Source organism: Kogia breviceps, chromosome 3 (genome assembly GCF_026419965.1).
Source record: "Kogia breviceps isolate mKogBre1 chromosome 3, mKogBre1 haplotype 1, whole genome shotgun sequence".
Classification (NCBI taxonomy): domain Eukaryota; kingdom Metazoa; phylum Chordata; class Mammalia; order Artiodactyla; family Physeteridae; genus Kogia; species Kogia breviceps.
The window spans coordinates 26,150,579-26,164,179 of NC_081312.1; the positions used below are offsets into that span (position 1 = coordinate 26,150,579).

The following is a 13,601-nucleotide window of genomic DNA, read 5'->3' on the forward strand; positions in this document are numbered from 1 at the left end:
GGTGCTCATCCTCGCCCACTCATATTTGGGTGTTCATGGGATTTCTCCTTACCAATTTTGTTGTAGAGGTTGCCTATGGATTTTTTGGTTTTCCATCCTGGTTCCTCCATCTATTTCCCCAGGAGAGCTTACAAAAATTCAAACCTAGCCTGACCTTGGTGCCATGGTTCTGTTTTCATTTTGAAGACCTTGCCCGTGTGTGTATCTCAGAAATACAGCCATTCTTGTGGATTTCCTGGTGCTTAAGTCCCAGCAAGAAAAGCTACATGTACAGGCATACCTCGCTTTATTGCTCTTTGTATGCAGGAACTGTGTTTTTTGTATTTCAAACAAATTGAAGGTTTGTGGCGACCCTGTGTTGAGCAACTCTATAGGCACCATTTTTTTCCAACAGTATTTGCTCACTTCATGTCTTTGTGTCATGTTTTGGTGATTCTCACAATATTTCAAACTGTTTCATCATTATATCTGGGATCAGAGATCACTGATGTTACTACTGTAAAAAAAATTACGACTTGCTGAAGGCTCGAAGGATGGCTAGCATATTTTAGCAATAAAGTATTTTTAAATTAAGGCATGTACCTTAGTGCGGCCGGGCACCGGTGGGAGAGTGGTGGGCGGAGCTGCAGACGGCAAGGTTCACTGCGGGCCTCGGAAGGAGCGGGGAGCAGAGCAGAGCCACCGGGGTCTCGCTAGGGCCACAGCGGCGGCGGTTGGGCGCCCCCGGCCGCGGCCGACGGCCGGAGAGCGCAGAAAGGGGGCTGGGGGGACCCGCCCCCGGCCGGCAGCAGTCGTGAACCTGCCCCGCCCACATCATCCGCCTGGTGTACAAGGAGGCGACGACACTGACAGCTGACCCACCTGATGGCATCAAGGTCTTTCCCAACGAGGAGGGCCTCACTGACCTGCAGGTCACCATCGAGGGCCCTGAGGGGACCCCATACGCCAGAGACCTATTCCGCATGAAACTCCTGCTGGGGAAGGACTTCCCTGCCTCCCCACCCAAGGGCTACTTCCTGACCAAGATCTTCCACCCAAACGTGGGCGCCAACGGTGAGATCTGCATCAACGTGCTCAAGACGGGCTGCACAGCTGAGCTGGGCATCTGGCACGTGCTGCTGACCATCAAGTGTCTGCTGGTCCACCCTAACCCTGCGTCTGCCCTCACGGAGGAGGCGGAGGAGGCAGGCGGCGCGCGCCTGCCTGCTCACAGAGATCCCTGGGGCGCAGGCGGGCCCAGAGATGGGAGGGCCGGGGCCGGCCGGTCCCTGGCCAGCGGGGCTGCGGCCTCCACCGCCGGCCCCATGGCTCCTGGGCGCCCGGGAGGGGCCGAGGGGCCCATGGCCAAGAAGCACGAGGGTGAGCATGATAAGAAGCTGACAGGCAAGAAAAAGACGGACAAGAAGCGGGCGCTGCAGCGGCTGTAGTGGGCTCTCCTCCCTCCCTCTCCCACCCACTCCCCACCTGACCCAAACTCTGTCTCTAAGTTATTTAAATTATGGCAGGGGTGGGGGAGGGCACGGGGGTACTGGGACCTGGATTTGTTTTTCTAAATAAAGTTGGAAAAGCAGCAAAAAAAAAAATTAAGGTATGTACATTGTTTTTTAGACATAATGCTATTGCACGCTTACTAGAACTACAGTAGAGTGTAAACATAACTTTTATATGCACCGGGAAACCGAAAAAGCCATCTGACTCACTTTATTGCTATGTTTGCTTTATCACGGTGGTCTGGAACTGAACCCCCCCAGTGTCTCCGAGGTATGCCTGGTCAAGTGCTTGGTATTCAGGAAGCACTTAAAAAGTAGGTGTTAGATGAATGAAGGCTCTCAACAACTTTGGGTCAACTTCAGACCCTTGAGGAGATCCTAATAGTGTAGCAGAAATTCTGGGACGCTGAGCCAAAATGGCAGAAATGGACCTCTTGTTCAATGATACTTTAGTAGCCAGGACTGGGTGGCATCCATGACTTTGAAGCAAGGCAAAGGGGCTGACTCTAGCTAGCTCTGTGCTGCCCTTGCGCCTCCGGGATGCAGTTCAACAAGCAGCAGAGCAAGCTGGATCAGAGACCCCCAGCAAAAGAAGGGAGGCAGTGTATTTAGAATTGAGCACCAGAGGAATCGAGAGATATGACTTAGAGTGAACTATTTATTATGTGCACAGCCCCCCAGAGGAATTGTGGACAGAATAAGTGAATGGCTAAACGAATGAATGAGAGACCCGGGAAGCCTTTCTTGGTGAGGAGACAAACCTTGAATGGGCTGGATGTGGCTCTAGCCACCCTGGTACTGCAGTTCTCAGAATGCTCTCCTGTGTGAAAGTAGCTTCAGGGGGCTCTTTCAGGCATTGACTCCTCCACCTCCGAAATCCCCCTCCGAGGAAGTTTGGCCTATAGCTTCATCCGGAGCCTACTTGGTTTTGATCTCTACTTGGCGTTCTCGGCGGAGATGAACAGTCTCTGTTTTGCCCTAGTGTGGGAGGCTCCCGGTTCCGTGGGGGTGGGGTTCCCCTTCCTCCCTTAGCCCTGGGGCTCCACCCCGCTTCTAAGCCAAGATTCCACGAGAGATACTTTCCCCACATTTACAAACATGCTTCAATGTCAACTAAGAAATTCACTGGTGAGAAAGCACGCTCATGTATAGAGACCTGCAGAATGCACATGGAAGCCAGGGACCCACAAAGTCTTCGAGTACACTCACAGGGAGCCCGGATCCTCCCTGACCGGCTTCTGGAGGTCTTCACTGCTGCCCTCCACCCAGTGCTGGCCTCTCCTTGCCCCTTGGCCTCAGGCCCCAATGGGGAACCTCAGTGCTACCGTCTTTCTAATCTGGTGTCCTTCTTTCAAACAAACGCACGCAGCTTCTCCTCAGCCCACCCTCGCAGGTGTCTGAGCGGGGAACACCTTTTGGGGGCCTCTGCTGGCCCCTTGGCCTTCTCTTCTCATTCATTTCAAAGAGCTGAGGTTGGGGAAGTGGTGCAGGAAGCAGCCCACCCCTACTCCACTGGGAAGATATAGCCCTTCCTTATTTCCTGCAAGAAGTGGACACCATCCAACCCGAGGAGGACCTGAGGAGCCGAGAACCCCCCGATCTCACCTGGGGCTGCACCTGCAATGTGGTGTACACTGTGTCCCGAGGATCATGAGACATTCCAGGCATGGGACACCCACTGGACACGGACACATAGGAGAACTGCAGAGGTTTCGGGATGAGAATTATCCTAGGGCCCTCCTTTAACCCCATCCCAACACAACAGTGGCCTTTTGAGACTTTCTAAGGCTTAGAGTGTGTGTCATCCTCAGAAGCATGATGTGAGCCGTGCAGACGGGTAACATCAGTAGCTGCCCATATGACCTCAGGTTGCTAAACAGTCCTGTTTCTGGTGGTGTTCTGGGGGCTTCCCTCCCTTCCTGACCATGGGATGTTGATGTCTAGGAGCTTGTGGTCTGCACTGGTTTCTAGAAAGCCTTTTTTCTCATTGCTTTGGTGAAGGCAATAATAAGATAATCACTCCCTGACTTGGACACAGAGACACTCTAGTCCAAGGGACAGGTCGTGGGACCTCTGAGGTTATTTGAAATCTCCCAGACATGTCCCCAGCCACACCCACTTTCCACAAATCACCCATTTTGGATTTATCAGTTTAAATTTCTCTAACTCTTCTAGAATCTATTTAACTTTTCAATCTGTATCAGCTTGGATTTGTTGGGCAGCAATTAACAGAAACCTGAAGCTACAATAGTTTAAACAAGTTAAGGGTTTGTTTTTCTCTCAGGCAAAGGGCTTATGGAGACAGGAGGTCCAGCCCCTTGATATGGTCAGTGTCTCTGTCTCCTGTAACTTTCTGCTCCACCACCCTTAGTGCATGGCTTCTATCTCAAGGGGACCTCAGGGCTGCAGAATGGCTGCTGCAGCTCAGGTCATCATACCCACCTTCCTGGCATGAAGAAGGGGGGAAAGGATGAGCTTGCCAGAAGAGTCAGTCCCTTTTAAAGAGATTTCCTGGACGACCCACACAATGACCTCCTCTAACATCTCATGGGGTACCCTAACTGTGAGGGAAGCTTGGAAATGTAGTTTTTTAGCTGGGCACATTGCCATCCTCAACAACATAAGGATTTTGTTAGTAAAGAAGTATCTAACGACAGCTAAACTTGTTGAGTACTTATTTGATGCTGGTTCTGAGCACACTACATACATCACTGAACACCCATAACAACCCTATTAGATGGAAACTATTATTACCCTTATTTTCCATAAGAGGAAACTGAGGCATAAGTATTTAAGTAGTTTTCTCAAATGGCAGAGCCAGGATTTGGATCCAAGCTGTCTGGCTCTAGAGTCACAGCCCTTAACTTAACCTCCAGGCAATGCCATACCTCAAGGACGCAGGGGAGGCAGCCCAGTTCCACCAGGGACGGCAGCTGTCACCACAGATCATAGAGAACCCGCTGAGGGCATTTGATCAGGGTGATCCTGAGGGCCACTGTGGGGCTACCAAGCTCCTCCCCCACTCAGGTGATTTACACCTGGGCCCCTTTGTCCCCAGAGCCTCCCTCTCCACTTCCACCTCCACAGCCTGTGGCCTGGTGAAAAGCTTGGCCTTTGGGGTCAGAGAGGCCAAATTCAAAGCCATCCTTTGAGATGCGAGCAAGTTTCCCCACCTCTGAGGAGCAGCACCCCCCCACCTCCTGCCCATATCTGGTGCCCAGCCTCGTTAATTCCTGGTCCCCTCTCCTGTTCCCTCCTGTCCTTCCTTGTCTTTCTGTCTGTTGTTTTGTCTTGGCCTCTTTTCCAGTTCCCCCTCTCTGTTTTTCTCAAGCAACATCCCTTAATTCTTTCTTTAAAATAAAAGAAACAGGGCTTCCCTGGTGGCGCAGTGGTTGGGAGTCCGCCTGCCGATGCAGGGGACACGGGTTCGTGCCCCGGTCCGGGAGGATCCCACATGCCGCGGAGCGGCTGGGCCTGTGAGCCATGGCCGCTGAGCCTGCGCGTCCGGAGCCTGTGCTCCGCAGCGGGAGAGGCCACAACAGTGAGAGGCCCGTGTACCGCAAAAAAAAAATAAAAGAAAAGAAACAATCTTTCCACCAGGGTTTAGTGTTTTATAACATGCTGTGCTGCTCCCCCCCTTCCCCACCTGGCTCCTCCCTCCTTCCCTCCCCGCACTCCCCACCCAACCCCATGGGTGCTGCTTCCCCCAGCCCCCCACCTGGCACACAGCCACCCCCTGAGCTCACCCGGGAGCCTGCCCGCCAAGCCAGGGCCATAAACATAATGGAGCTGGCCTGGCCCCCTCCCCCAGGCTTGCCCCGCAGTTAGTCACTGTCACCAACAGGCCCGGGGTCCCCAGCTCCCTTCACAGTGCTTGGGAGGAGAGAGCCTGGAGTGAAGGGGACTTTGATTTTCCTCCGAGGGCCTTTGCCTTCCTGTTCCTGCTGAAATCTCTCCTGCCCTGCTCTGGGTCCCCTGGCAGCTTGAAAGAGGTTTTGGCCCAATGGGTCTCTCCTTCACTCAGCAAACACTAATTAATTAACAAGAATAATCGATAGTACCAATAAAGAACTTGCAAGGGGTGGAGACCGCATTATGGGAGTGAAGGGCTGCACATTCTGTGATGGGTGGGCTGGGCCCCCAGGGCTGGGTCTCCTGTCTTCCCCCTGCATCTCCTCTGGCCCCCCCAGGCTGTGATTTCTGGGTAAAAGTAACTTGCTCTGCTACCTAACAAATCTACACAGCTTATCTCATTCATCTTCAGAGCAACTCCACTTCACTGATGAAGAAGTGACCGAGTTCAAACAGCAGTGAGAGCCACACTCCTACCACAAGGCTCCCCTGATTTGTGCAGACAATCTGCTTGTTTAGACAGGATCATGAAGAAGAGTAGTGGCCACGAGCCCCCTGCAGGACCCTGCCCAGTCCCAGGTCTGCCACGCAAAGCTGTGTGTGAACTTGTGTGGCAGACATCACAGCACGGCTACCCAAAGCCATCTCAAAGCCCCCTCTGTTTCACCTGCCTCTCTCCATACAGGATACAAAGTCACATACTTTCCCAGTGTCTTTTGCACCTAGATATGGCCGTGTAACTCGGGTCCCATCAGTACATGCAAAAAGGAGTTTGTGGAAAGCTGCAGGAAAGGTTTGTTGCCTTGGATGAAAGGGGAAGGCCTTTCTGCCTATTCTCTTCCTTCCTGCTTGGCACAGTGGTATGAGAATATAATGCTGGGGGCTGAGGCAGCTGTTTTGTGAGCATGAGGTGGTGAGCTTAAGAACCAAAGCCAACATATGGAAGGCTATAAAGAGCCTGAATCATAGAGCAATGCCCCCAAACCTCAACTTCCACTTAAAGACATATTATTATGGGAGGAAAATAAAGCTCTATTTATTTACATTTTGACTATAGGCAGAATAAATTCTTCTAACCCCCTCCCAAAGATGTTCATGTCTTCATTGCCAGAACCTGTGAAAATGGTAGGTTATATGGCAACAAGGAGTAAAGGTGGCAGATGGAGTTAAGGTTGCTAATTAGCTGACTTTAGAATAGGGAGATTACGGTCCAGTGATCAAGACGCTGAGCTTCCATGGCAGGGGGCACAGATTCGATCCTTGGTTAGGGAATTAAGATCCCACATGCTGCACGGTGAGGCATGGCCAAAATTTAAAAATATAAAATTAATAAAATAGGGAGATTATCCTGGATTATCTGGGTAGACCCAGTGTAATCGTATCAGTCGGGATTCTTCAGAGAAACAGAACTATATAGGAAGTATATATATGGAATTGGCTCACAGGGTGGTGAGGGCAGGCAAGTTTGAAATGTAAGAGCAGGCCAGCAGGCTGGAGATTCAGGGAAGAGTGGATGTTGCAGCCTTGAGTCAGAAATCTGCAGGATGGAAACCCAGGCAGGGTTCCATGTTGCAGACTTGAGGCAGAATTGCTTCTTTTGGGGAGATATCTCCATCTTTGCTTTTTTTTTTTTTTTTTTTTTTTTGCGGTATGCGGGCCTCTCACTGTTGTGGCCTCTCCCGTTGCGGAGCGCAGGCTCCGGACGCACAGGCTCAGCGGCCATGGCTCACGGGCTTAGTTGCTCCGCGGCATGTGGGATCTTCCCGGACCAGGGCACGAACCCGTGTCTCCTGCATCGGCAGGCGGATTCTCAACCACTGCGCCACCAGGGAAGCCCCTCCATCTTTGCTTTTAAGGTCTTCCACTGATTGGATGAGGCCCACCCACATTATGGAGAGTAATTGGCTCCACTCAAAGTCTGCTGATTTAAATGTTAATCACATCTAAAAAATATTTTCACAGCAATGTCTACACTGGTGTTTGACCAAAGAAATGGGCTGGCCAAGCTAACACATAAAATTAACCATCACAGTGATCACATAGTTCCTTAAATTATGGGAGAGAGAAGCAGAAGAGTGTCAGAGTGATTCCATGTGATAAAGACTTGACTGGTTATTGCTGGCTTTGAAGATGGGAGGGGGCCTTGAGCTCTTCTAAGGAATGTGCAGAGGAATGTCAGCAGCCTCCAGAAGCTGGAAAGGTCAAGAAAATGCGTTCTCCTCTAGAACATGGCCTTGCTGACACCTTGATTTTAGCCTGATAAGGCCCCTTTGGGTCTTCTGACCTCCAGAACTGTGAGATGACCAACATGTGTTGTTTTAAGGCGCTAAGCTTGTGGTAGTTTGTTGCAGCAATAACAGGAAATGAGCACAGTCATTCTCAGGTTTTTCCAGGTCCTTGCTGGTCTCTGCAGCAGGGCAGCGAGCGGGGATCCCACACTCTCTTCCTTCCATTGTAACCTATTGGGGCTACTTTTCATTCCTTGAGATGGACTTTCATTTTCCCACCTTTGGGCCTTGCTTGCTGTCTCTTCCTCACCCACCATGGGAGGCAGTCCTCTCCTCCCCTCTCCCATTTCTGCTTTTGGAAATCCCATCCATCCTTCAAAGCCCAAGTCACCTCCTGTCCTGACCATACATAGAGGCTTCCTGGACAGTCTGACTCATCTTCCTTTGAACAACTCAGGCTGCTGTATCCACAGGTGATGATCTAATTGTTTGAGAACCGGGGCACTGGAGGGTCAGGATGTGCCCCAGATGTAAGTAATCATAAGGCTCAGTGGGGCTCCCCAGCTGAAGAGCAACCCTTGGAGGCCACTCAACAGGCACTTGGCATGGGCTGCCTCGAATGGCAGGTATTTTAAAATTGTTTATCTTTTTGCTCTTCATGGTGACTAAATTGTAAGCTTGTTTGGATTTCTCACAGCACCTAGCCTCGTGTCTTTATCATGTGTATCTATTAGGAACACTTTTAGATGTAAATAACAGAAAAAATGATTATCAGTGTTTTCAACAAACAGAGGGTTATTTTTTTCTCCCAGAACAGAGTCTGAGAGTAGATGATTCTGGGGATGGTTCACTGGCTCAACAGCATCAGGACCAGCATCTCTGCATATCTCTTGGCTTTTCCCCTCGTGTTCCAAAAACAGAAGACAAGGAACAGTGACACCAGCCATAACCGTCCTTTCAATCTTGCTCCCCACTTAAATCTTATTGACCACGTGGTGTCACGTGACCATCCTCAGCTGCAAAGGAGGCTCTGAATCTAAGTATCCCCTTTTTAGCCTGAAATGGAGGCCGGCCAGAAGAGAGGGGGTGGGATGGGCGTTGTATTAGACAGTGAGCCACCAGTGTCCACCACACTGTACCTTAATGAATGAATGAATGAATGAATCTAAGAGAGGGTTTTCACCTGGACAAGTCTGGGCTGGAAAGGAATGCAGGGATCTGGTTTTCAGAGCCCTGTGTGGTCACTACCGTATCAGGGGTCAGGCCTGATGAGACTTTGCTCCCAACTTTCCCTCAGGCTCATCCTCCCTCCCTCCTCCACTAGGCCCCCTTGCAGGGTCCCCTCAATCGTGGAACCACACACCACACACTCTTCACAGCCAGAAGAGGCAGGCAGGGGTCCATCCCGTCGGCTAGTCCCTGCCCCCATCCTGTCCATACAAGATTGATAATGAAACCAATACCTTTCACCAGCGTAATTTTCATATTTAATGAGCGTGACTCAAAAACTATCACACTAATTAGTCAAATCCCACAAACTGGTAATGGTGCACGCGGTAATTAATATCGTATTCAATTAAGAAATGACCTGTTTCGGGGTCTCTCCCAGGTTAGAGGTGCAGGGCCAGGAGTGTTTGCAGACGGGTTGGCAGAAGCCCTGTGGTTGCTGCTGCTCTTTCTTTTCCTTGTTCTTTTTCCCGGCGCTTCGTGGAGAGAGAAGGTGCCAGGAGAACACGGTCCTTCCAGCACGGCTGCCCTGACAGCCTCTGGCTTCCCCTCTGCTCGGCTGCTCTCCCCCTCGCCCCTTCCCCCTCTGCCAAGCCGACAGCCTACTCGCTGTGATTTATGGGAGGGTCTGACGCAGGGCTCACAGACTGGAAAATTTCCAGTTTACCCAAGAATTCCCTGAAAAATGAGCTTGGTTAATTTCTTTCCTTCATTAACGAGTTTGAACTGTGAGATAATCTTTCTGAGCAGCACCCCCAGGCCCACCCTGCATTGTTCACACATCCCGACAGGCTGCGCCCTCGTCTGCCTCTCCTCCCGTCTAGGCAGGGCCCGGGAGGGCTGAGGGGGGGTCTCTGCCCGTTGGCCCATCTGCTGGGACTGGCAGCCTGTGGCCAGTTGGGGATGCCCTTGTCTCCCACCCTGTTAGTAACCAGGATTGAAACTGGGGCTAGATCAACAAGACCCCTTGGCTTCATGTGTGCCCAATGCACTTACAGAGGGTACAGCACCCTGCTTAGGCCCCGGGTGGTCGAGAGGAGTTTAAGTCAAAGTGCTTCTCAACCAGGAACTTAAGACCAAACCGTACACAGGCTGCACACAACCGGAGGGCAAGGCCTGAGAGCCGGCCTGCCCCTCACCTGTGTGGCTAGAACGAGAGCGTACAGGGCTCTCCCACTTCTCCTCCCCAAGGACACCCCAGCCGGCACCCCAAGTTTTGGCCCTGTGCCACATGGCTGCCTCTTGACCGTCCGTCAGGCATGGGGTAAGCACGTTGGAAGCTTGACCACCTCCTAAGGGTGGACCCAGGAAAGAGGCCCACATAGATGCTGGAAGCCATTTAGGGCCAAGTGGACGGGGAATATGCAGAATATGGTCTACAAAGGGGCACAGGCTTGGTTCCAGACTCCTTGTCCCATGGGGAGGAGCACAGCTGGAGGAGATCTGCCCTTACGCTCCACTGCCTGGGTGTAAGGGCAGATCTCGTGAGATTATGGTGGAAACAGAATTTAAAACCAGAGGAGGGCTTCCCCGGTGGCGCAGTGGTTGAGAGTCTGCCTGCCGATGCAGGGGACACGGGTTCGTGCCCCGGTCGGTCTGGGAAGATCCCACATGCCGCGGAGCGGCTGGGCCCGTGAGCCATGGTCGCTGAGCCTGTGCGTCCGGAGCCTGTGCTCTGCAACGGGAGAGGCCACAGCAGTGAGAGGCCCGCGTACCGCCAAAAAAAAAAAAAAAAAAAACAAACAGAGGAGGACAGGTTGAAGCCAGGAGGAGATGGCATAGTTTGTGGGTGGAGAAGCTGGGCTTTGAAGCAGGACTGCCTGGTTGGAATCCTGACTCTACCACTTTCTGGCTGTGCAACTACTGGCACGTTATTTAACCTCTCTGGTCTAAGTGTCTCGGTTTTAGGATGGGGATGAAAATTGTTTCCTCATAGGACTTTTGAGAGTCAGATAACCTATGAATGCACAGAGCCCACTCTCTGACACAGAGTAAGGATTCAATTAGTGGAAGTGATTATTATTATATTAATGGAAGCATTGTTAGGAGACTTAATGACAGTGCTTTGGAAACATCCAGCCTTGTGGTTGATATTGCAGACTCTGGAGGCACCTGCCTCCTCTGCTTACTTGCTATAGGATTGTGGGAAAAGCACATGACCTTCCTGTGCTTGGTTTCCTCTTTTGCAAAACAGAGATTATGAAAACCGCCTCATAGGACATCATGTGAATTAACTGGAACAACGGATGTTAAGACTTTAGCATATGGGAATCGCTTGGACAAGTTTAGCTGTTATCTGCTAAGAGTCTGTTACCCCGTCTAAACACTTGGGATTCATCATTATCATCGGCCTCCTAACAGTGCTATGGGATGGGTGTGGCAATGCACATGAATCCCCAGGGATCTTGCTAAAGTGACTTTCTGACTCAGCAGATCTGAGGTGAAGTCTCAGATTCTTCATCTCTGCCCAGCTCCCAGGTGATACTGAGGCTGCTGGTCCCTGGACCACACTTTGAGTAGCAGGGTGTTATTTTACCTACACAACTGATACGGAAATGGAATTTCAAAAAGGCCATACTTCGTGTGCATGACTAAGACTAAATGACAGAACTAGGGTTTAAACAAAGGCCCTTGGACTCTAGATGATCCCAAAATACCTGTTTGACATCTGAAAACTATCAATAAATAAGAACTTGATGGTGTTCTAAGTACTAACCATACTTGGCCTGTCTCAGCTCTTTGTGGCACAGTGGAGGTCCCAGACCTCAGAGAGCTAGCTCCCTGAACCCAGCTCCCTGGATGCATGTCTGAGTCCTGGGAACAGTAGGTTAATGTATACTTAGTGCTACACACTTTTTTTTTTTTTTTTTTTTTTTTTTTTTTTTTTTGCGGTACGCGGGCCTCTCACTGCTGTGGCCTCTCCCATTGTAGAGCACAGGCTCCGGATGTGCAGGCTCAGCGGCCATGGCTCACGGGCCCAGCCGCTCCGCGGCATGTGGGATCTTCCCGGACCAGGGCACGAACCCATGTCCCCTGCATCAGCAGGCGGACTCTCAACCACTGCGCCACCAGGGAAGCCCTGAATGAGCTTTCTAAAGCCAGTACCAGGAGTTGAATTCCTGGATACAGCTGCTGTCCTCCTGAGAAAGGAGTCATCGTCTCGGCTTGGTGCAGAGGGAGAGATGAGACTTAGCCACAATCCCAAAGACCTTCCCTGTCGTGCAGCCCAGCCCCACGCTTGAGACCAGGGTCTACACCACATCCTGATCTTCAGGTAGCTCTCTGGAATTTGGAATTTGGGAAGGAGTTCCTACCATCATAATAAACCCTCAAAGAATGAACTGCTCAATCAGCCTTCATATTTTCTTACTAATAAGAGGAAAATATGGAAATGGGAGACAGATGTGACCCTTGGCAAAATTGATCTCAGAGACTTCCCTGGAAGTCCAGTGATTAAGACTCAGCGTTTCCACTGCAGGGGGCTGGGTTCGATCCCTGGTCTGGGAACTAAGATCCCGCATGCCATGCATTGCGACCAAAAAAGAAAAGAAAACAAAAAACTGATCTCAAACAGAATAAAAAATGCCCCAAACAGATAAAAAATCTGAGCAAGTCACTTAACTTTTCTGAGTCTTCATGTCCTCAACTTATGTAAGGATCACGTGAAACTGTTTATATGAGAGAGATTTGTAAACTGTAAAAAGTTATATTAATATGATAAATTGCTATCACTGTTGTTATTTGAGCCAGCCCAACAATCCATTTAAATATGCCAATGAATAAAAGAAGACTGGGTGGGAATCATGAATTATAGGACACAGAATACACATATTCTTCAAATCCATCATCAAGACCAGGGGTTGAGAAATTGTGGCCCGTAGGAAAATCTGACCCCCAGCCTGCTTTTGTAAATAAAGTTTTATTGGAACAGAGCCAAGTTCATTTGGTTATATACTGTTTCGGGCTGTTTTTGCACTACAACAGCAGAGCTGAGTTGTTGTGACAGAGAGCAGATGGCCTGCAAAGCCTAAAATATTTACTATTTGGTTCTCTACAGAAAAAGTTTGCTGACCCCAGGTCTATACAGTCAACCGAAAGGTCAGTCTAAAGGGTACAACTATGTCCCTACCCACCCTTTCAATGGTTCCTGATGGTGATGGAGTAAACATTTTAACCTGGAAGGCAAGACACTCCAGAGCCTGGCTTCAGCCCACAGCCAGCCTCACTCTTCTGTTCCAAACCGCATGCTTTAAAAAATAAGTTTCTTGGGCTTCCCTGGTGGCGCAGTGGTTGAGAGTCCGCCTGCCGTTGCAGGGGACACGGGTTCGTGTCCCAGTCCAGGAAGATCCCACATGCCAACGGAGCAGCTGGGCCCATGAGCCATGGCCACTGAGCCTACGCATCCGGAGCCTGTGCTCCGCAATGGGAGAGGCCACAACAGTGAGAGGCCTGCATACCGAAAAAAAAAAAAAAAAAAAAGCTTCTTTCTTGCATTTCCCTTGCTCAGTGCTGTTTCTCCCCCCTTGCCTTTGCTAAGGGCGCAGCCTGGCTCGGGATGGTTCTGGAAGGCTGAGGCCCGAATGCCTTTCCCAGCTAACACTCAGACCCCTGGAGGCCTACTCCCCTCTGTCCTTGAAACACGTTTTCAGCGTGTTCCTCTCAGGCTGGGAAGGCCCTGAAGGAGTAGCATCACTCAGGAACGTGGCTCTGGGATGTGTAAAGCCCCAGCTCCATGCCTGTCACCCAGGAAGTAGCAATGAAGAGCCACTCTTATTTTCTATCACTGCCTTTGGACCAAGGCTCA

At 50.7% G+C, this 13,601-nt stretch overlaps 1 pseudogene; it reads left to right on the forward strand.

Moving 5' to 3' along the window:
- The first annotated feature begins 803 nt into the window (after positions 1-803).
- Positions 804-1,526, forward strand: LOC131752370 (ubiquitin-conjugating enzyme E2 S pseudogene; annotated as a pseudogene).
- The last annotated feature ends 12,075 nt before the right edge of the window (positions 1,527-13,601 follow it).